At 35.9% G+C, this 22,272-nt stretch overlaps 1 long non-coding RNA gene across 2 annotated transcripts; it reads left to right on the top strand.

The window, feature by feature from the left end:
• The first annotated feature begins 174 nt into the window (after positions 1 to 174).
• LOC309442854 lies at positions 175 to 22,198 on the top strand. Of its 2 annotated transcripts, XR_014184702.1 has the most exons (5): positions 175 to 318; positions 11,911 to 12,011; positions 13,301 to 13,387; positions 15,967 to 16,079; positions 20,715 to 22,198. It is a non-coding gene; the product is annotated as an uncharacterized lncRNA (long non-coding RNA). The 2 variants fall into 2 exon arrangements; XR_014184703.1 differs by lacking the exon at positions 13,301 to 13,387.
• The last annotated feature ends 74 nt before the right edge of the window (positions 22,199 to 22,272 follow it).

Genomic DNA, 22,272 nt, shown 5'->3' on the forward strand with positions numbered 1-22,272 from the left:
AGCCGCGCCGTCCGTGTGTACCACGCAGCTCTTTCTAAAATCCATGTAGGTCCCGCGTGGCAGTCAGCCGCCCCCGCGGGAAGCGTGTGGGGAGCGAGCCGGGCCCGGCGAGCCCGGGCGGGCGGGACCGGCCTCGGCCCCGCGCCGCAGCCGCGGAACGCACAGAAACGCTGAGCTGCTTCAACTTTCCTGGTTTGTCTTTTTGTCTTGAGACACCACGGAAAAGTTGCTAGTACGGGCTTTAAAGCACACAAAGAGTATCGAGGTGTTTTCCCTTTAAGGACCTTTTTTTTTTTTTTTTTTTTAAACACTTGAAAAGTAAGTATGGATTAGAGTATCTTTCTACACTTTTTTCAGTCTTTGTTAACTAAATTTCAGATTAGACTGCATTGCTCGACCAGGTTTGAGTATTTGAACAGCTAATCCCTTTGGAATTGATCAAAATAATCATTTTGGACCAGACTTTTTAAAGTGTTTAGGCTGCTGTAAGTGAAAATAGGCACCTAATGGGATTTTGAGTAATGCTTTTGCTCAGTTCATCCTGTTTGTTTATTTCTGGAAGAGTAACTGTTCAGTACTTTTGAAATTTTAATTTTAACTGTGCATCTTTTCTTTGTTACTTAAATGTCATTTGAGCCATGTTTCCACATAATGCTGTAGTGCTTTTCTTAAATTGGTTTAGAAATCAGGTCAGGTAAGTCGATGATTGCACTTTTTGCTTGCTTATTGAAACAGGGAATTATTGAAATGCCTTGGTGCCATTGCTTGTGATTTGCTGCTTTTGAATACACTGGAGCAGCAGCTGCTTTGGGGAAGCTGATGTAGCAGGAAGTGCTGTTGCAGGACACGGGCCTCAAAGTTCACAATATGCAGAAATCGTCCAGCATGATTTCTAACAGAAAATACAATATGCAATGATTGTACATAGGAAGGTGGAAATAAGTAATGATTTGTTTTTCAAGAGGCAGATGAAATTGATGGAATTTTAATACCGTGGTACACCTACACTCTTAACAAAAAAAAGCAAAAATAAATTCTCTCCCGGCTTGGTACACTAGTACCAGTATGATGGTACAAAATTGTGTTAAAAAGTTTTCAAATGAGAAAATGTGAAGTTCCTTTGGGGGTTATATTCTTACATGCATTTCATATATTTATTATGTCAACTGGACCACACTCAAGTGTCTATGTAAATGTTTTCAAGGCTAAGATATATCTTCCTATTATGCCTATCCTTTATGGTTGAATTTCCTTGAATTCAGCTATAAATAAATGCATTTCAGAAATAATTAGATAGTGTAGTCTTTGTTTGAGTATTTGAGTATATATGTCTGTAACAGTGAGCACTAGAAAGTGCCTAAGGAAGACTACAGAGATAGGGCATCATATGATCCCATAATACCCTGACTGTCACCATCTGTGGCTTTAGCACTTTCTGAATCAGAAGTGGTGTCTTATTTTTAACCGTTCCCAATAGATTTTTATCTCACAAATTTGCACAATCGTATTTTTTTTTAAGTCCACGTAGGCTTTGGGCATCTGCAGGTCCTTGATCAATGCAACTTGACTATGCATTGTGTGAAATGTGGTTTTGTTTTTTTTTAAAGTTTTCTATCTGTCTTAGTTTCTCTTCTTCTCATTTTGGTAGAAACAATGAACGGTTGCTCTCTGGTCACCTTTTTTCTTCAACTCATCATTTATTTTTTGAACACCACTATATGCTTTTGGAGATGAGGAGACCAGGAGTTACACACAGTAGTCAAGACACAAGAGCAGTCCAAATAATGTCTTTCATGTCATTATTCAGTCCTTTCCTTATAATTCCTGCCATTTATTTGGTTTGCTTTATTAGGGAAGTGACAAAACATAAACTGAGCAATGTTGAATGTTGTTTTGTTAAACATTCAACAAACATTGAACACTGTTGTCATAGCAGTAACTGCATCGATCCCAGGATCTGTTTTCTGACTGTTAACATCTATATCCACTAGATAGTTTTACAGGTAAGGATAGCTTTTTTTTCCTGTGTTTATTTTATGTTTATCTACATTAAGTTTCACCCACCTATGCACTCAGGATTGTGAGGCCTTATGCAGATTCCCTCAGCCAGCTCTATTTTCACTACCCTCAGTAACTTAATATCAACAACATTTTTCACCACCTTGCTATTTATTTGTTTTCAGATCATAATGAATTAGTTGGCTTTTATTTCAGTGCTGTGTCTGTGCTCTGAAGAAATGTATATGCAATTCATTCCAAAATGTAATGAGAATATGTTGTTCTCTAGTAGCATCTCTCTTGCCTAACAATACTCTTCCTAGCATATTCCAGGCCCCTGTCCTGAGTAGTTTACAACCTAATCATGAACAATTTCAGTATAAAGAAAACTTGGTTTGAGTAATTTAGCATCAACTATAAATTATTATAGATGAACGCTAACTAAATCTCTCCTTGTGACAAATTTTTTTTCTAGAATAAAGAATTACCTTTTCCTTTACTATTTCTTAAAGAAATACAGAATAATATAAAGTGTTTATTTCAATTGGAATGAAGAAATTAATTTCAGGGTAGTGTATTTTTTTGTCATCTTCCACTTTCTCTAACAAAAGAAGATAGGTAGTTTGGTGATTTTGATTGATTCTTAAGGTACCATATGATACAATGCCTGCACCTGTGCAACAATGGCTATTGATACTATGGTCTTGACTCAAGACTATGTCTTGAGTAGCTATTAGGTAAGTTTCTAAATTAAAATTTGACTATGATATTTCAAAATATTGAGTCATTATTTTCGTTGTCTGTTCTCTGTTCAGAAACAGAATAACCAGAAAGAACAGAGAATATAACCATGACTCTCTTCACTCAAGGCTGTAATCTTGGCATCTTCTTTGGCCTGTTTCTTTCCTTTGACCCACACATCCAGAACATGTCTAAATCTTACCACAGCCACTTGAATATTTCTAAGTTTTAATCATTCCCTCCCTTTTAAATTTTTTTTGTCAATGATGCCTTGGCTATTGCGTGCCCTATAATCTTGGTATGCACAGGGATCAGCTCTGTTGACAATTTCTGTGGTTTTCACCATAAAGTACCTTTGCTGTCTCCTGTTCTTCAGACACATCAAATACAAACACTTCGTTATTCCTTCCTAATTTAGTCCCGTGATTCTGATCAGTTTCTGATCATGTGGACAACTTTTGCATCTGTTTAATAACTTTGGACACACCTGCCCAGCTCTTCATAAAACCATTTTGTGCTTTCTGATACAATCAACACTGGAAGGTTAATCAAATTCTAGGAAGTCCTCTTTAAAGTTTCTCCTCAAGCCTTCCATACTGTATTAATCAAATTAATAATAATTAGATCTAATTATTATTATATGTAGTTGTGCCTTGCCTGTAATCCTTGCCCTTTTTACATCAGGAAAGAGATTAACAATATGGTGCCTAACTTGGAAACTTTCACAGGGTAGTATTTCAGGAAGTTATGAGACAGATCAGTACTTTCCAGATTCTCCTTTTTGTGTATTTCTGTGACAAAATTGTCCCAGATATGGTTGACAGCTTTCTCAAGGACTAAACTTTATCTTGGCCAAAATGCATGTGTTCTATTTGAGATTCATTTTAATAATGGACTTAGATGTAATCAAGTTCTTTAAACAAAGTGTCTTTTGAAATTGGAAACAAAAGAAATTTAAACCAGCTACGTGGTTTAAATAGCTTGGCTTTCTAATCATAATCTGGGATCATTTACGTAGAAATTCTTGTGTATGATTGAAGAATGGATGAATTGATCCCTTGTTCAGGGAACAATATTCTACTACCTGACTACTGATGTAGAGTAGAGTGTATGTAAAAAAAGAATAGAAAAAAGTGGGACATGTATTGGAGCTCTGAGTTAATGAGTTACTGCATTTGCGCCTTTTCTTTCATTCATATCCATGAGGAAGTTGATGTCTGAATGCCATGTTTTTCATTACTTTTTCTTTGAATATTACAATTTGAGAAATTAGTTTATAAATTAATGTAAAGACATTTAAGATGATGCAGGCAGTAACTGTCTGTGCCTCAACTTTGTTATCAGTTTTACATCATGTGCTTGAATAAATAAAGAAATGGCATTATTACTGCCATAATCAGTTAATAAAAATACTCAACCAACAAACAAAAGAAATATTACACCTCTAGAAGCCTCATACAAGTGTGGTACTCTAAGTGAAATCAAAAGTCTTAACCAAACTTGAGTGAATGTTTGGAGAAACACCAGCATTATGTATTATCATTCTAAGTTATACTGCGGCAAACACTGTGGCTGCTTTGTTGTGCTGCAGCTAGCAACTAGAGCTGCTTGGATGATCTCATAGTTATCTGTCCTTTAAAAGCAGGCTATGATATCGATTGGTGAGATGTTTGTATGTCTTCAGCACTAAAGGCCTAGAGGGATCTGCGGTGGTTTGTAGGCAACCAGACATAGTGGAAACAAGTGGGTGAAGGATTCCAAGATGTAGTTACTAAGGGAATGAAAAGACCACAGGTAAAAGACGCATCTTGTGCCAGCATGCTGTCAGTATACTTGCAATAAGGTGTCCTTAGCATGTTTGTCATGTCTGAGGGTGGAAAAGAGAGAGCCAGTTGCATTCCAGAGTAAGCAAAGATGTCAGTTTCGAAGGTAAGTCACAACATTGTGATCTTCAGTATGTGGCAGCAAAGACCAAGTTACTACAAATTACATCTTTTAGTTTCATTTGTCAAAAACCAGGACATGGCAAAAAAAAAAAAAAAGGAAAGGACTAGTGGAAAAGAAGTTGTTCCTTGTATGATAAGATATCTCTAGTGGATACCGCGTTTGTCAGTTTATAAAGTGTAGGTGATAGCACTAGAAAGACAGAGCTGCTATGATATGCCACTGTTAGAGACAAAGGAAAGTATCAGTGTGATGATCCAAGCTGTAGACAGCAGTGACAAACTTTGAGGAAAAACTCAGTGAGTAGCAAAAATATTGCATCAACCTAATTGAACACTAGCTCTTTGGAAACTAGAAGGACACAAATCTTTATGTGGTTTTTCAGGATTTTTGTGGGTCCCATATTTTTGTTTTTATGAAGAGAAGCAACAGCATGCTGGGTGCTGGTACTGTATCCAGATGCTTCTACTACTGTATTTTTAAATCTAAGCAATCAGCCTCCTCATTTGAACAAACTCGGACTCTTCTGATGTGGACCAACATTTGCATCTCCAGATAAGAATGTAATGATGTGCATGCCTACAGCTGAAATGTATTTTGATCATATCCTAGGTCTCACTTTAAAGGTGAAATTTTCAATATGCAATGATTTTTAATGTTTTACAAGCAGAATCTATTGATGCTGATGTGATTTCAATAGTCAGGCCACATATAATCTGCGTATTCCTTCAAATAGTCTAACACTTCATATTAGCTTTAGGGAAAGTTATAATGGAATTGCATAATTTTTTAAGATATTGTTTTAATGCAATATATGACGTATAAATTTTTAAAAATGAGAAGTCATTCAGAAATTATCTGTTTAAATAAATAAGGATGTTTTTAGCTGAATTTTCCCCCAAAGTACCATGAATTTGGATGCTTATTTACTAGTAACAATAAAGATCATGGGCTATCAAGTGCAACAAATAGTTGTCAAAATTCTGGCTTTAAGGTTATTAGAGAACTCTGTAATTATATATGGTACTGATTTTTTTACATGAGCTTATCTGGAGGATAGTGGGATAGTTAAATATTTTGGCAATAAAAATGCAGGAATTTGTCAAATATGATTTTTTTACCAGATTTTACTTTTTAAAAGCTGGTTGGTTATTTGAGTACAATTAGTCATCCTATGGTATATGCAAAATTGAAGATTAATAATAAAACAAAAAATAGGTGACTTTCTTCATATGTAGCATCTCTCTATAAAGTTTATGCCAAATTGTGTTTTATTATCAAATCTACACCTTTAGTGAAATATCATTAGACTTAAGAATACATACTAATATTTTGATGGCAATTCAGTCCTTAACTTGCTAATTGAAATTTCTGTGTTGAATTGAAATAGAGACATTTTATGGACTCTGCTCATTAATAGTGCTAAAGATTAAATCTAAACTAGGGAGCTGGTTTGGTTTTTCAGAGGAGTCTGACTTAACACATGGGCATCAGATGCATAAATGTATTCTAAAAAAGATGAAAGTCTGTCCAAGTCAAGTAATTTATGGGGGAGGGGGGGTGGAAGAAGTGAGCTGAATCAGTTAGCTTCTCTCATTTCCACATCTTTCAGATACACATTTTATTTGCCCTAAATCATTAAGACAGGTCCTTGTTAATTAACATTCATTTGAATTCTGTTAAATTGCTAAAATTATATTATACTGTCAGTAGGCATAAAACAACCTAGTAAAGAAATTGTGCTGCATTATAACTCTTCAGGGTCTGGCCTGTGTTTCAGCACATGCTTGAGTATAGTCTCAACTATTTTGTTTGGCTATATTAAATAAAACTGAAACTTTTGACTTGAAGTATCAGGCTACAGATGTCTGAATAATTGTGCTTTGACAGCAAATATGTGGAAATATGTACAATGTCTTACCTCTTGAATAAAAAAAAATCTGGAATATTTAGCATTCAAAGTAATGATGGTCTAATAAGACAGCCCATGTAAGCAAATCTCCAGAATAAAATATGTAAACATGTGAATGTAACTCTCCACCTCCTTGCCAAGAAGGAGAAACATATCAGAATCTTGTAATTGTGACTTAGTAACTATTTCTTCTGGAGATTCCACATGAGATCAAAACCCAGCAAAATTATGCAATTAAGCTAATTAGCTTGATAACGTGGAAATATTTTGTCATTCTAACCACAGAAGGAATTCATCTGAGTAAAAAAGCAGACAGGAATAAATTGTGGTAGGAGACAGAAATCACCTGATTTTAAAATGATACATTTATGTGGTTTATGTCCGTCCTCTAAAACCTAAGCCCTGGCATTTCTTAGGTTAATTTTATTTTTATTAATTGTTAAGACCATGTTGTTCATCATGTATAACCTGATCTTTCTGTGTTGTCCAGGGAGTCATGACACTCAGTGAAAGTGTTGCTAACAACTTGTCTCAGTCATCTTTCCTATTTAAGTCTACCTATTTAACTAAAAGTTAGTTTTCTTCCTCATATAATGCAATAGGACTGTTTAGCATTCATAATCAATACTGTGTACAATTGCAGTAATTTGTCAGCCTGCTCTTAGCATCTTTGCTGAAGCTCCCTTTCCACCTTCCCAGTTTATTGGAAGCAAAACCAATTGCATTAATACAACACAGAGCCTGAATTTACCACATCGGAAACGGCACACCAAGTAAAGACTTGAAATATTTGTGTAACTCTGACTGTGTTTGCTGCTTTTGTCTCCTCTGTATGGCTTAATGATACATCATGATTATTTACAAACATTAAGGGATTTTATTTAGTTGTCAAAGGCAAATGTAGGTAAAGCAGACAGCAATTCACAAGACTGAGTAACAGATCATTTAACTCAGCTGTTTTTGTGCTCAAAACTACTACAGTAAGAGGAGGAAGAACAGTTGGATGTGAAAATGTATTTAAATATTTCCAAGATGTTATTTTTTGTCAGGTGATATTCTTTATATGTAAGAATAAAATAGGATCTTTTAGAAAATACTACTAATATCTATGGGGTTTACCCATCATAAGCCTCTCCCCTGTTGCTCACAACATGTCTGAATTGACTACGTAAGCAAAAATGAGGGTAGGCTGTGGAAATTGTACAAATTCTGAGTCTAGAGAATGCAAGTGTATTAATTTCAGTTGATTAAATTTTATGTGCTCATTTAACGCTAAACTGTGTCCAGCATACTGGGGTACAAAGTAATGATGTAGAAACCATCAGCCATGTGGACCTGTTGGATCTCTCTTGCAGTGATAGAGTAACAATTGACCTGCAATAACAAAAGCAATTCATTTAGAAGGGTTCTGTCTTTGCTTTGGAGTTTTTGTGTTTGAATTAACAACCTGAGAGGAAAGGACCTTGAAAGAGAGTGAACTAGACACAGCAATAGGTTTTTCCAGAACTGACTAATGAAACCCTGAAGTTTGCATTATGATATCTTTGTACTTCTGCTCAATTAGTAATAACTAGGTAGCAATGACTGATGCTTAATATAACAAACTCAAACAGTGAAGAACTACGTTTAAGTTTACATCATTAACTGATTTCTTCTTTATCTTGTACATGCAATATCATTTATACCATTCCATAATGATTGCTGTTGTGATTTTTTAAAATTATGTAAGATTTCATGTGCACATAGAAAAAAATACTGATTTCTTTTTTTTTTAGGACCTGAAAATCTGTCTAGTTCAACCTTGATGGAATTTTTATTACATTAGGAAAAAATGTTATATCAACTGCAAGTTACATGAAATACATGTACCTTACTATATTATTAAACCGATTAGCATAACATTTACCATGAACTGAGTTACAGAGGTTTTTATTTACTTAGCATTCAAATATTTTTTTCAAGATGAATAGATGTGACATAATAAATTTCACGGATACGGCATTCACTAGCACTGATCTACAACAAGCTGCAGTGCTATGTTTACTTGATTACTTGTATTGCTATATTCAAAATGTCTTATTTACTAGAATTAGAATGATTATTAAATGTGACTATTACATCAGTATATTGCTAGGGAAAAAAAGTACAATTAGTAAATGAAGCGAACATGTGCCTGTATTACCCTTTATTATTGTTTACCTACTTGCCAATTTGTAAAATTTGCTGATTTGTAATCTGTTGCTCTGTGACTCCTGCTAATTACAAAGACTCTAAACTTAGTAATAATTACTGCTTAGTACCACTGTGTGCTTGATAATGGTTCGAAAGTTTGATTCCTGACCACTTTGGGTTTTAGTACTTAATTATTGTAAGGCTTATTGCAATGTAGTAGTTTCCTAAATGCAGGTCTCGGAGATGCATGCAACCTTTGGGATTTAAAACACTACACACTGTTTTCATTATCTGATAGATAAAAATTACAGGAAAGCCATGCACCGGTGGTAAGCTAAACACCAAAGAAGCTGAGTGACATACTTTAACTGAAGTTGCATACATCATGTATTCAAATTGCTGCTGTTAATTTGTATTAAAAAGTGGACATCAGATGTCAGGTAGTATTGTTAAAGGTTGGATTTAAACAAGATTTTATGTTCTACTGTTTTGGCCTTAATTACTTATTGTGAGGTTACTTAAATAGCCCTATTCATTAAAATACTATGTACTCAGAACATTTGTTTTCTTTAATGCTGAAAGTGAGGGATCTATGCTTTACACATAAATATAGTTTTGCCTTTTTTTAATTAACATGTTCCCTTCCCACGACAGATGGATTTTTCATGTGAGTTCTGAAAGGGATGGAAGGAAGAAGGAAAACAGCATTCCAGCCTTAAGGAAATGTTTAGTTAAACTTTCAATGCTTTCTGATATATTAGGGGAAAAAAACCATAAACATTTTCCAGACTGATTAATATACTTCGTAGGTTAAGGAATTGTTAAAATGTATGTGGGGCAGTTATGGTGTTACTTGAAATCCTGGGATGTATCCTATTTAGTTACTTCCTCAGCCTACACAAGTAGGCTCCTACACAAGTAGGTCTGTACCAAATCTAATTGTGCAATTAACATATTTGTGAATAGAAGAACTTTCAGTTCCTGTAAAACATATTAATCTGGCATGTAAATTAAAATAACTAAGGAATTTTCCAGTTTTGAGATGAGAGGCCAAATTCTATACAGTACCCAGCAAAAACAAAAGAACCTTAGAGAGGATAGGCAGGCATTCTGCTTTAATATATATTTTTTATACTGAGGCTTTAGGGAATAATGATCTAGAAACAGAATTATGCTTCTGAGAGGTCCATCTAAAAGCCTTTGTTTTTATAGTTGATACTGACTTGGGACATAAATGAAATTAGTATATAATTTATCTTACTATATGTAAGGTAACAAGATTCCAGTTGCCAGAGCAGTATGCACAAGTACATTTGTTCTCTGTTTGTGTTAACCTTAAACATACATAAACTATTTTTATAAATGGACATGACATTTTATAAGATGTTTGTGAAGTCAGAACGTGCTTTCGCAGTTACTTGGGAAGTTAGTCGTAAATGACAAAATGACTTGCAGAAATTTAACTTACATGAACCTTAACCAATTCAATCAGGTACTTTCCATGTATTGTTAATTACTTAATCACTGAACATAGTTCACAAATGTAAACTTTTTAGACATGGAATGCAAACAATATGTTCCAAGAGCTGAAAGCCTTTTCTTCTGATAAGAAATCTGCAATCTGTTTTTTCTCTTTCCCCACCTTTTTTTTTTTCCTCGTTTTTCCCCTCCTTTTTCCTTTTTTTCCCATGTAGACAGGCTATAGCTTGCTTAAAAAGCTTCCTTGATGACTAGTAGTAAGCTAAACATCCTTTGTTTGAATTAGGCAAGGATTCAATATTCTCTTTATCAGCTGATCTATGTTTACGTTCACACTGAGAGTGTATCTGTACCTAGTATTATAGCTCAGATAATCCTATAGCAGCAGGAACATGCACAAGTATCAACCCCCTGCATAATATCAATGCAACAATAAGCACACAATCCTCTTTCTACTCAATTGCTTTTATATGTCTACTGAATCAAAATGATTCCTCATTTCATACCTGTGGTGTGTAGAAAGTTGACTCCCAACTTTGAAACTTTTTCATTTTTTCTTATAGCTAAGAGAGTTTTGGCTACTGCTGATATTGTTATTCTACTCTGGGTTTTTCTTTGGGTTTTCAGAGGTGGATTGATCTTGGCAATTGTTTCTTAATCTCAGATAATCATTCTCATTGCTTTGATGGCCCATATTTGTGGGCAACTTTGTCTTTTTGCCTGCTGAGATCATTAGCATTAGCTTCAGGAGCATTTGTTGATTATGTTTGTGGGCTCTTCAGGACCAAGTAGCATCAAAATTGCTTATTATCCTGTCAACACGACTAGAGAATTGCCTTTGGCCACCCTGTTTCAGTCAGAATAGGAAACAGTTCTACTCCAGACAAAGACAAAAGCCCATATGTTGGACCCTCTGATTCCTGAGCAAGATCTCATGAGCAGGTCAGCTCCATGACCATAGTAGCAATTGGAGAAGCTTGTCAGACCTTCAGCATCACACTGCATGTTTTCCAGAGAGCCCCAACACAGGCTATTGCCATGTTATCATGTTCTTAAGGAAGAGATCTCCCTGTGGTCTAGATCTTCACCTCCCCTCCATGCTTCTTAAGTACTTTCCAAAGGTACTTTTCTAAGAACTCCTGAGCTCCATAAAAGACTGGACTCTTCAGCCTCACTTCAATTCCACATTTGGAACTACCTTGTGTGCATCTCAAACTCTATTCACAAGATCTGTGACCATCTGGTGACCTTTATCAGATTACTGCCCAGAGATTTTTGCCAGAAGTTTGACACTCCAGTTATTGAGGGTCGTATGTCGTCTAGAACAATCCTGCAAGCCTCACTTGACACAGCAGGGACAGCACTCTCTGCTTTCACGTCCTCCTTATTTCTTAGGCAATATTCTTGGCTTCTGTGTTTCCAGGGAGAATAAAACAATTATAAAGAACGAGATTCTTGAGCATCCATTCCAAAGGAGCATTATGGACCACAAAGGGGTGCAAACTGGAGTGTTGTACCAGAAGCAAGCAGAAGTGGTAGGAAATAGTTCACTCTTCTTTTGGTTGTTTAGTGAAGTTTTGCCCTTTTTTGAAGTACAGAATTTTTGTTGCTGAGTCTGAGCAATGTCATTATTAGAATGTTCTTCTAATTACCCATTTTTCCAGGTCTTTGTAACAGATGCTTGCTTTCTTGACCAGAAGTTGTCCTTGGGTGACTTGAGATTGGAAGGAGATACACTTCTGTCTCCAGAAGTATAATATATCAGGTATCAGACTTTTTTGCTAGCAATCTGCCTGAGTTCTTGAATGAGCTGTAAAACAGATTAGGTCATTTCAGATATTCACATCATAGGCAGGAAGTCCAAGACAATGTTCTGAACACTTTTCTACAAGAATGTGGTTAGCCAAGACCTATTCTTCCCATGGATGTGAATGGGAAATGCCATCTTTTTTACTCCAGAGTGTTTTCCAGACCCTTTTGTAAGCAGCTGTTAAGGGAGACAGATGCAATCATGTCAACCATGCATGTGTTTTCTGATTTTCAGAGTTGTTCTGAAAGATAAATGAGGATAATGATGATCCTTCTGATAGCTAAGGATGAACATAAGGCAGATCTGACATAATTTCGACTTTTCTGTTGAACTTCATGACTGAAGTCCTCCTTTTTCTTTAATATGCCCAGAGATTTTCTTTTCCCTTCAGAGAAATTCTGTAATTAATAGAAGAACCAATAAAGGCAAGTGCATTTGGCCAAGTAGATGTAATTTTCCTTGTGATACACAGAAAAGCCAATTTTCCTTTCCTTGGCTTCACTGTCTGGAATTCTGCTCAATTTCCTGGATGGCGCTGGGTTCCCCTGTCAGCTCCATCTATTTGTCAACTGTTTCAGCGCGGCACTTCCAGGCTGATGGCTTCTTTGTTTTTTGTTGATACTATAGGAATTGTATTGAAGGGTTTGTTAATTTTTTTTTTCTCCTCTATGTACTAGTAGGATGTCAATGTCATAATTGTTTCCTCTGTTTCTGAATACTTTTTGAGCGATCGGAAATGGTACTTGAACTTTGAAGTGTTTGTGAATGTTCATCACAGGTCCTTGATAATTTCAGCCAATCTTGGAAAGAAATATGCATTAACAAAGAAAAAGTATGGAAAAAAGGAACACATGCAAAGCTAGATATATGTTAAAACTGTTATCAACTATTTAAAGAAAAGACATTAAAGTGGTGATGTGTACATGCAGGAGTGCAACTTAAGAAATGGCATTTCCTGAGCTTAGAAACATTCCATGAAATTCACATTTACTTCACTTTGTAGAAGTGTTTTTATTAATGAACTCACCCCTGGCTAGAAACCAGAGAAAGTTGGTCAATTTGATACTAATGCTCAAAAGTCTCTTCATGGAGAAGCAAATCACTCCTAAGCAATGAAATACTGCTGTCATTTTATTTGTATGCTACAGTTGCATAGCGCTGTATTATTAAAATGTTCATAATAAAGTTATTATGCCGATTCCTGTTATATTTTTAAATTTCTTTCCTTATTTGTGACTAATCAGATTCAGGCCAAAAGACAGAAGACCATTTATGAATATGTTGCTGCAGGCTGACACCCAGTATCTAGATTAATCCTTTAAATTCACAAGGTAAATGCTATGATAGGAAATTTGGAGATATATAAACAAATGCACCAATTTGCAATAAAAGCAGAAAATAAACTATATTGTAGATACTTTCTTAATTTGATGTAAATTTGACAGTACCAACTACATGTTCAACATCTAAATAAAACTGTGGGTATACTGAAGTCAGTGAAAAAAAATCATTCATAATAATGTAAAGATTGTAACTGAGAAACGGGATTTTAAAACTCCAGTTGAACGTATTCTGAAGAAATGTTTAATGAGTCTGATTTGCATTAGAAATATATATTGATAGCCCTTCAGTAGAAAGCTGCATTATCAAATCAATATTAAAAAGAAATATAAATCCATTCATAATTGCTGCTCACTATGCAACATAGAGGTACCCAGGGCTTTCTGCTAATTGGTTACCTTAAGATGCATATTGCAATTTGTATTACCAAGTTGCATAACAAAAAATTGGTAGCCTCCATCAATGGTCACTTCAAAATCGTATGGTACATATTCAGTTTCCAATCTGGATAATATCTTCCTGTTTTTATTAATTATTATAGTACAGTTTAAAGGGTTTCTACAAATGCAAATATTCTGATTTTATGCTCTTTTTTTTTTTTTTAACTTTTCCTATTCAAAGTATGAAATATTCCCTTTGGTGATACCTTTTGTCTGAAGAATTATTCCTGTTCATTTAATGATGTAACTAAACACAGCTTAAAAATATTTTGGTGCCACAGAATTTGTTGTGATGAGATACATGTAGTCACAAATTTATTTGATATTTACTTCTGAAAATAAAAAACGTGCAGATGTGCTGACTGTATGGTGATATGCTAATAACTACTGCAGGAATTTTTAGATATTTGCTAGCTATTATAGTTTCAAGGGAGGGTTCTATTGTGGCAGTCTGAAATTAATTTAGAGCCCTTGAGGCCCATCACTGAATCCTTCCATGGACCAGGCTTAGAAGCCAGGCCTATGTTGCACCAAATGCTCTGGATTTAGAATTGTCCTTGCTTCAATGGAATTTGTTCATAATTTAAGCATTTATGATGTATTATCTGAGCTCAGTGATCTGTCAGGACGATTGCACACAATGGTCATTACACTGCCAGAAGCTCTCTCGCATTTGTCAGGACAGGCTTAGGCATTGTTGTTAGTTTAGGAATATATGCAGTAAAGATGGCAGTGCCAAATAAAATTTGTACTATGAAAACAGGATATGGCTGACAGCAAAGCTGTTAAAATCCATGTAGCAAAATTAGGAGCTTGGCAAACAGCAGAAAAAAATGGCTGATGACAGCAAGACTTTTTAAGACTAAAGCTTATTCAAACATCTGTTTTTTTCCTGAATATTAATTCTGTATTGTAGTCTTTCCTAATCAAAAACTGAATCCATGCTAAGAATGGGCTGAAAAAGTGTGGTCCACAAATACCAGAATTGTTGCCTAAATAGTAACTGACTATTATAATAAGTTTAACACTCCTGTAGAACTTGAAAATGCCTGTAAAGAGAAGTGTCAACAGAAATCCTTCATGTCTTGCCAGGAATAGTAATTCATTCCTAGGGTCTTATATATCTCTTTTCTTTTCTGTTTTTTTTTAAGTACTTAGTGTAATAGCCTCTGGCAAATTTGTTTCAGTATGTGAATGTATTTCAATTTTTCAAGCAGAAACTTTTGGCAATAGTAGATGGAACAAAAGCATTGAGAATTTTTTATTGTGTGATCCACATGTAAGTATTCATTGTAAAATATTTATGGAATATAAATGCATAACTAAGAAGGTAATACTTTGTCCAGCCATTAATTTAATATGACAATAATGTCTGTCATAAGGAAATAGGATCCATTAGTGGTCTTATGGATTACAAAGGCTTGATTTCTGTATCATTCTATTTGTTAATTCAAATCTGTGCTGACAATTATACTTAATTCTTTCATAGGTAGAAATCTTGAAAAATTTCATCACTAATATAACTGATGTAGTATTCATTCATGAACTTTGCATCATTCATAGACGCCAGTCTCAAAACGTTATATATATATATATATATCAACTGCTGAATGTCTGATGACACTTCAATTTTTATTCAGGTATAGTCAGTCAAAAGTAATTCCAACAATACAAATCAACAGGAGCAATATATTTGAAAGAGTTTGTGCAGCTGTATGCACACTGAAATTGATCTTTTATCCTAAGAACCTTAAAATAATAACTGTCATTCATTGAAGCAAAATAATAAATTTCATAATACTCCCATAAATTATGATAATAGTTCTTCAGTTATCTTTTTATGACTCAGACAATACTATGTACACTGTTTAAATCGTAACTTCTAGGCTAGCAAACAATTTACAGCTCAAAATATTACTCCTGTACAAGTAATGTACAGAAACCCTTCCTCACTCAGAACAAAGAAATAAATTTCACTTCCAAGAAATAACCAGCAATAATATCCATATTAATTTATCTCTAAATATATTTTTGTTTTATTCAAGCAGGAACTTATAAACTATTTCAATGACCGGGATATGCTACAACAACTCTACTGTGTTGAACCTTGTGCCCCTTGTTTGTTCCAGAGCTGCACAGAAAGAGCCAGAGTCTTTTCTGCAGTTCTTTTTCCAGAGGGATTATTTTAGCCTGCTCTCAGCATTGCCTGGTCTTTCCCAGCCAGCTTTGATGATCAAACAAGGTTAGTTGCCCTGAAGGCCTGTCCTGGAAAGGACAAATGATGTCAGCTCACAAAAGCTATGGGTTTTAAAATATTACAAATAGACTTTAAAAATTTGTGTAGTTAACATTTTTAATTACAAAATATTCCAGTGTTTTAAATTGGTCAGTAGTTTAGAAAAATGCCTTTGGCAACATGAGTCTGAGGTTGTCATAGAGAAAGAAATGTCTGCACCTCTGCTGAAAACTTGCAAAAGAACAGGAAAGGAATTTGGCATCATTTATAGAGACAAGTTATTTTGCCTATTTACAGTACTAAATACAAAAGGATAGATTTTTTTTTTTCCTTTGTGAGCACTCCTGAGATCATCTTTTAATGATTCTAAAGACAAGTAGATACATTTATAGCAGCTGTCAAATATTTGCCCTAGGTCTTAACCTAGTTGATGAAAATGTCATCAAATATGACCAATGTCATACCTAAATGCTTACAATTAAGTAGGCTTTTCACCTTATAAAATATCTATTAATGAAGTAAATTTATTACCTGCATTAAATCTAAATATGGGCTATTCACATTGCCAAAAGAGTAAGCCAGTTCTCAAAAAAAACCTTAAGTCAAAATGTTCAATCCTGAATTTATTACGACAATATCCAATTTAATCTAATTTTAAGTTATCTTATTTTGATGAAACCAACCAGCATACATGAAGCTGAAATGTTTGTATGTATGACAGACTGGAATAAGATTGTTTGGTCCATTATTTAAACCCAGTTTTATTTTAGAGATTAAGATCTGGGTTTGTGGCGTTTAAAACAAAAGATACAAATCAATGAATTGAGAAGTGTAACAGGCACTTAAAGTCAAGTGATTATCAACCATGGTCACTTGAGACTAAATTTGGTGTAAATGTAGTCCAACTAAATACAGCATGTCAAATCAAAGGGTCTTCTGAAACAAATGTGATTGCCATTTCTGCGCTTCAGTATTAGTAGACTACAAGAAGACCAATTTTTGGTGGTTTGGATAATTTTTAGGAAAGTCTTGTACTCTGTTCCTGAAGAAGGTATCCACTCCCTCTCTAGTGTTGGCCTAGATGACTGATCATCAAATAGACATTCACCACACAATACAGAAAAGGGAGCTGTTTGTACAAATTAAATTATTTGTGTCTCAGTATTTTGCTGTCCTTAGTTTCTTACAGTGTCCCACATTTCATTTCAATAGGTAAAGCATTGTTATAAAACCTTTGACAGTTACTTGCCTAATGCAGCTCACTTTTTGTTACCATGTGTTCTTGGCATAGCCACCTATTCTATTAATAGGAGCAGTCTGACTTTTGCTTGGCTACTGAGCTTTACTTCATCCTTCCTCTTCAGCGCAAATAGAACCTTCAGCTGTCCTGAGGCTGATATTGACCACTTCTTTCCCCCAATGGTAACAAACTCCCAACAATTGCTAGATATTAAGCAACAGATTTTTTTTTGAGGAGGAGGAGGAGGATTGAGATTAATTGATAAAACTTTTATATATGAATGGCTTCTTAGTGCAAGAAGTTATAGTTCAGAGCCATGAAATACAGGCCAAAGACACTGCAGTAGGTTATTTGAATAATGTTACAGTAATATGCCCATTCCTTCTTGCTCAGCAGTAACTATTTGTGAGTAACCACTTGTCCATCTGTCAGGAGTGCTCTGTGAGCTCCCTGGGACCTGTCCTTCTCCAAGGGGATAGAGATGCTGCCTTCACTCAGTCTGTCTCTGGCACAACAGAGTTTTCTTTCTTATTTTGCAATCTGCTGTCCCTATGTAGTGCAAAACATGCAGTCCCTGGGAGCGTTACCACTGACCCCAGCAGAGCCAATCTTTTACCAAAAAAACATCTGTGCAACTACAGCAGTGCAGTGCACAGCACCAGAGTGGTTAATGTAGGTTGGCAGTGAGTGGTATCCCAAAAGGGGACTTGGTGGAATGTTGTTTCCTCTAATGAATCAGCAGAAGAGGAGGCGTAATGGCCTTGCCTTTTAGTTCCTGGATATTAATCTCTGCAGAGCAGTGCCTGCCATCACTCAGATGTCAGATGCTGTTTATAACTATGCTGGAAACATAACATAGAACAAAATAGTATCATTAATTTCTCTTGAGACTGTATATGCATGTTTTATGTTAGCTGTTTTTTCATTGCTGCACTTAGTTCAACCATTGTATCAGCAGTATTGTAAGGTGGCTTGAAAAGTTGTTTTGTCTGTGTATTTGTCCAGTTGTTCTCTCAATACATGACCAAAAGACCACGATGTGTTCAGGTGAAAAGGTTTCCACAGCACAGCTCTGACGTCTCTTGCCTTGCCTTTGCTTGAACCTGCTGCTTTTAATGACACCCAGTACCAGTGCTGGAGGACAGAGAGAACCATCGTATCTGTTCGGCATCTCCGTGCCAGTTGTGATTTGACAAGTGTTCATCACTTCCCCTTGCTTATCTGTTACTTAGACTGAAAACTTCTCTTTACTGTCATTCTTTATATGAAGCTAACCCATAATTTGAATAATTTTTTCCACTTTTCCCAGTGCCTGCAGTACTGCCACATCATTTTAAGGTGGGAAACAAAAATTACAGTCAGTGATCAAGTCTTAATGGTGTCAGATGTAGTATGGATTTATACAGTTCTCCTTCCTAATAATCCCTAACATTTAATTTGTTACTGAGCATTGAGCATATTTTTGCAGAGTTATCCATTGCGTATTCATTTCTCTGAAGTGATCCTGATTATCAGGTTGCCAACCATGAAACTAAAAGTGAGAAAATACTATTTTCTCCTTACATAGATGTTTTATAAGTAGATTATTTAAATGTGAGGATAGTTTTAGATTTACAGTCCTGTAGTCTTTTATACTGGGTTTTCTTGATGTAATATGTTGATTGCTGGTTGCTGTTCTCTTTTTTTTTCTCTACAATTACATTTGTAATTTGTAAATTTCTTTAATGCTCTTTTTCTATTAATTCAACCTTCTATAGAACTATGCAAGCATATCTTAATACTGGCGTTACGACTTTTACCAAAATGTTTGATGCTATTTCCTATAGCTTTTAGTATTATATAAAATTAATACCTGCCATATGGACAACTGGGATAGTTTTGTAGATATTGAATAATGGATCAGATACAGCAGTGGCAAAATCAGTGGGAAGTTGTGTCCCACGTTGCCTCATTGATGTGTCTCATAACACAGCTTGGAGACAACAGCAGTTTAACCCTCTTGGTCACTCAGCACTGTTTTTTCTGCTGTGTCTATCCACTGCGTCTGTGTTACTGTAGCCTTTTGTCATGTGGATTTTTATCTTCTCTGAAGCTAAAACTGTCAGATCATTTTGTGCAGGCCACTGTACATCATTAAGTATAGCAAGTGTGACATTTTCTCGGGTGCAGTGGTCAACGTGATGCTTATGTATAATTTAAATTCTACTGAAACTGTCATTTAAGGCCTTCATTTGATTTTTCTAACAACTTTGGATGACTGACAGACAACAAACTTCACTAATTTCAGTAAGTTTGCTATATTTGGGCAAAATGTATGTAAAATGCTTCCCTTCTGATTTGATGCCTTTGTTGTCTGAAAAAGAGCTATTTGATTTTGCCTTGTTCGTTCCTTTCTCTCCTTTTGTGTTTAAATATTACACTCCAGGTTCCAGTACATCAGTGAGGAATAGGCTAGGTGTTTTTTTAACACCAACGCACTGAGATGTAATCAGAAACGCCTGACAAACCCGCTGTCTTTAGTCCTGCCTGTAGAGAGCACCCACTGAGCCTGAAGGGCAAGCAGGAGCACTGAGAGGGAAGTGAATGACTTCCTTCCCCCTGAGCATTTCCACTTCCAGAGATCATTCCTGCCCTGACATCCCCCGGTGCTGCTGCTGGGAAAGCGGTAACACCTGTGCTGCCTGGAGTTCGGGGAGCAGCTGGAACTCCATCCCCTGCCACCCTTCCTGCCGCCACATGACCATCAGTTTGCTTTAGAATAATTTTTTTAATAGCTGGACAGCTGGTTAGTTTGGCTTTGAATATATTTTTCTATTTGTGTAATAAAGGAAAAAAGATTATTCAGGAAAATACATAAGTTGTTATTTAATAAACCTACACAATAGTTCATATAGCTTCCCAAAGTTCTTCTTTTATGCAGCTTTTACTGATTTTCTATGTGAAGTTTTACAAATCCTGCCTTTTTATCACTAAAATCGTGAGTCCTAACAGCACTTGCTGTGTATCTACAGAACAACGGTCTTGGGAGAGTTTAACATTCTGTCAAAACTACACACTTTTGCCAAGAAAGAGGAAATGTCTGTCTATTGTTCTGTTAGTGTAGGTGGAGTAAACGGATCTTTAGGGAGTCCCTTATTACTGTAGGAAGTTATTACAGAACGACATTACAGCAGAGGCTGCAGGAGTTCTACTCAGAGTTTCATGAAACTCGAAAGCTGTTCAGCTCACTTAATAAAATGTTTATATATCCTGTTTCAGTGCACACTCAACAATGTTGAAGAAAGGAAGTTATTTCAGATCAAGTGGATTTTTATTCATCAGAAAGCTTAAAAATAACAAAAAAGATAATGTAAATGAGTCTCTTTAGTTTGTTGTGGTTTTTGTTTGTTTGTTTTACTTAGACAACACCATAGCCCTCTCCAGGGAAAAAGAAAATTCTCCAGTGGTAAGAGGAAGGTGTCACTGGTCCTGCAACAATCAAAAGGTGATAAAATACTAATTTAATGACTGCAAATCCAGCAGCTGGATACTTGTTTAAAAAAATAAAACATATGAATACAGTATAATTGATTATCTTTTGTCTTAATGCTTAAGTCACGCAATCCTGTAGGGGAGATTTCGTAGTAATTGTAAACGCAGTTTTCAGTTACAGCTATATAAAAATCTTTTACATTGTGCAAATAAGAGTTCCAATAAGCAATTCATTTTTGTTAAGCACTTGCAGTTTATCTTTGAGAGCAAAAAGACCCATTTAGAAATTTAATTGCAGCTTTAATTAAGAAAGACAAAGTAGTATTTTTGAAATGCAATTCATAATAGTGCTTCTTATTCAGTTTTATATAATTCCAGAGACTTCCTGTACCCTTTTTTCCAAGAGAGAAATATAAGAGGATTTTACCTCTGCTACATCTGATTAACAGTGACTGTTGGTTTACTCCCACCAAACTGCCTTCATTTGTTTTTTTTACCCCGAACTGCCAAAGCTCATACCCTTTGGTAGCCTGGACACTGTATGAAAACTTCCCTGCAGTTTTGGGCAGCACAGCACTTCATAAACCACCTGCTTGCAGTGAAAGGGCAATGAGTGAAATCCAGCTTTAAAGTCTCATTCCAGTGGTTTTAGAAGAGGCAGGGCTTGGCTCTGGAGCCTCCCGAAGCAAGAGGTCCCATTCACATCTTCGCCGTCCGCACAAGGTTGGTGCAACACACAGACGCTCTACAGAGATCCCCTTTTCTGGACAGCAACGCATTTTGCCTCAGAGTGGAAAAAACAAAACCAAACCAAATGAACCAACAAAAACAACTGAGGAGAAAAACCAGTACAAACCTAATATTGATGGTTCTGCAGTACCTTCCTGAGTGCCTGTGCACAAACTCACAACTTCATGAACAAGTTCTCACAGCTGGTTTCAGGGCAGCTTTTGGGAAGTTCACAGTGGTTTGTTTTGGTTTTTAATCAGTTTTTAAAGAGTAATTGTGATCGAATTTATCCGTATGTCCTCCTACATATTTTGATAGAACGTAAAACATTTCTAGCGGTGGCTGTAACAATTGTTCCCCTGCTCTCCTCATAGCCTGTGAACATCAAGAACAAAGAGGGAGTTTTCCCAAAGACAATTAACAGCACGTGAATCCCATTTTACGTCAGAGCCTTTATCTTCAGCAGTTTAAAAACTACTACGGCTTTTTCAAAACTAATAAAATGGCTAACGTTGACTGAGAAAAATAAATGAATTCCAAATTCCACAATGGAAGTTTTCCTCCAGCAATGAATTTTTGTATCGCACACAGGGATCTCTATAGACACGCTCCATCGCTTTGCTAATCTTGGGCAGCAGCGACACGCCGGGCAGCGCGGGCCGAGCGGAGCCGTTCAGCGCCGCGCAGCTGCCGTGGTTTTGCCAGCTGAGAGCCGTGGGCAGCGCAGGGCGCCTCAGGCTGCGGGGACAGCCGCCCGCC

The sequence above is a fragment of the Streptopelia decaocto genome, assembly GCF_964273445.1.
Source record: "Streptopelia decaocto genome assembly, chromosome: 7".
Taxonomy (NCBI): Eukaryota; Metazoa; Chordata; class Aves; order Columbiformes; family Columbidae; genus Streptopelia; species Streptopelia decaocto.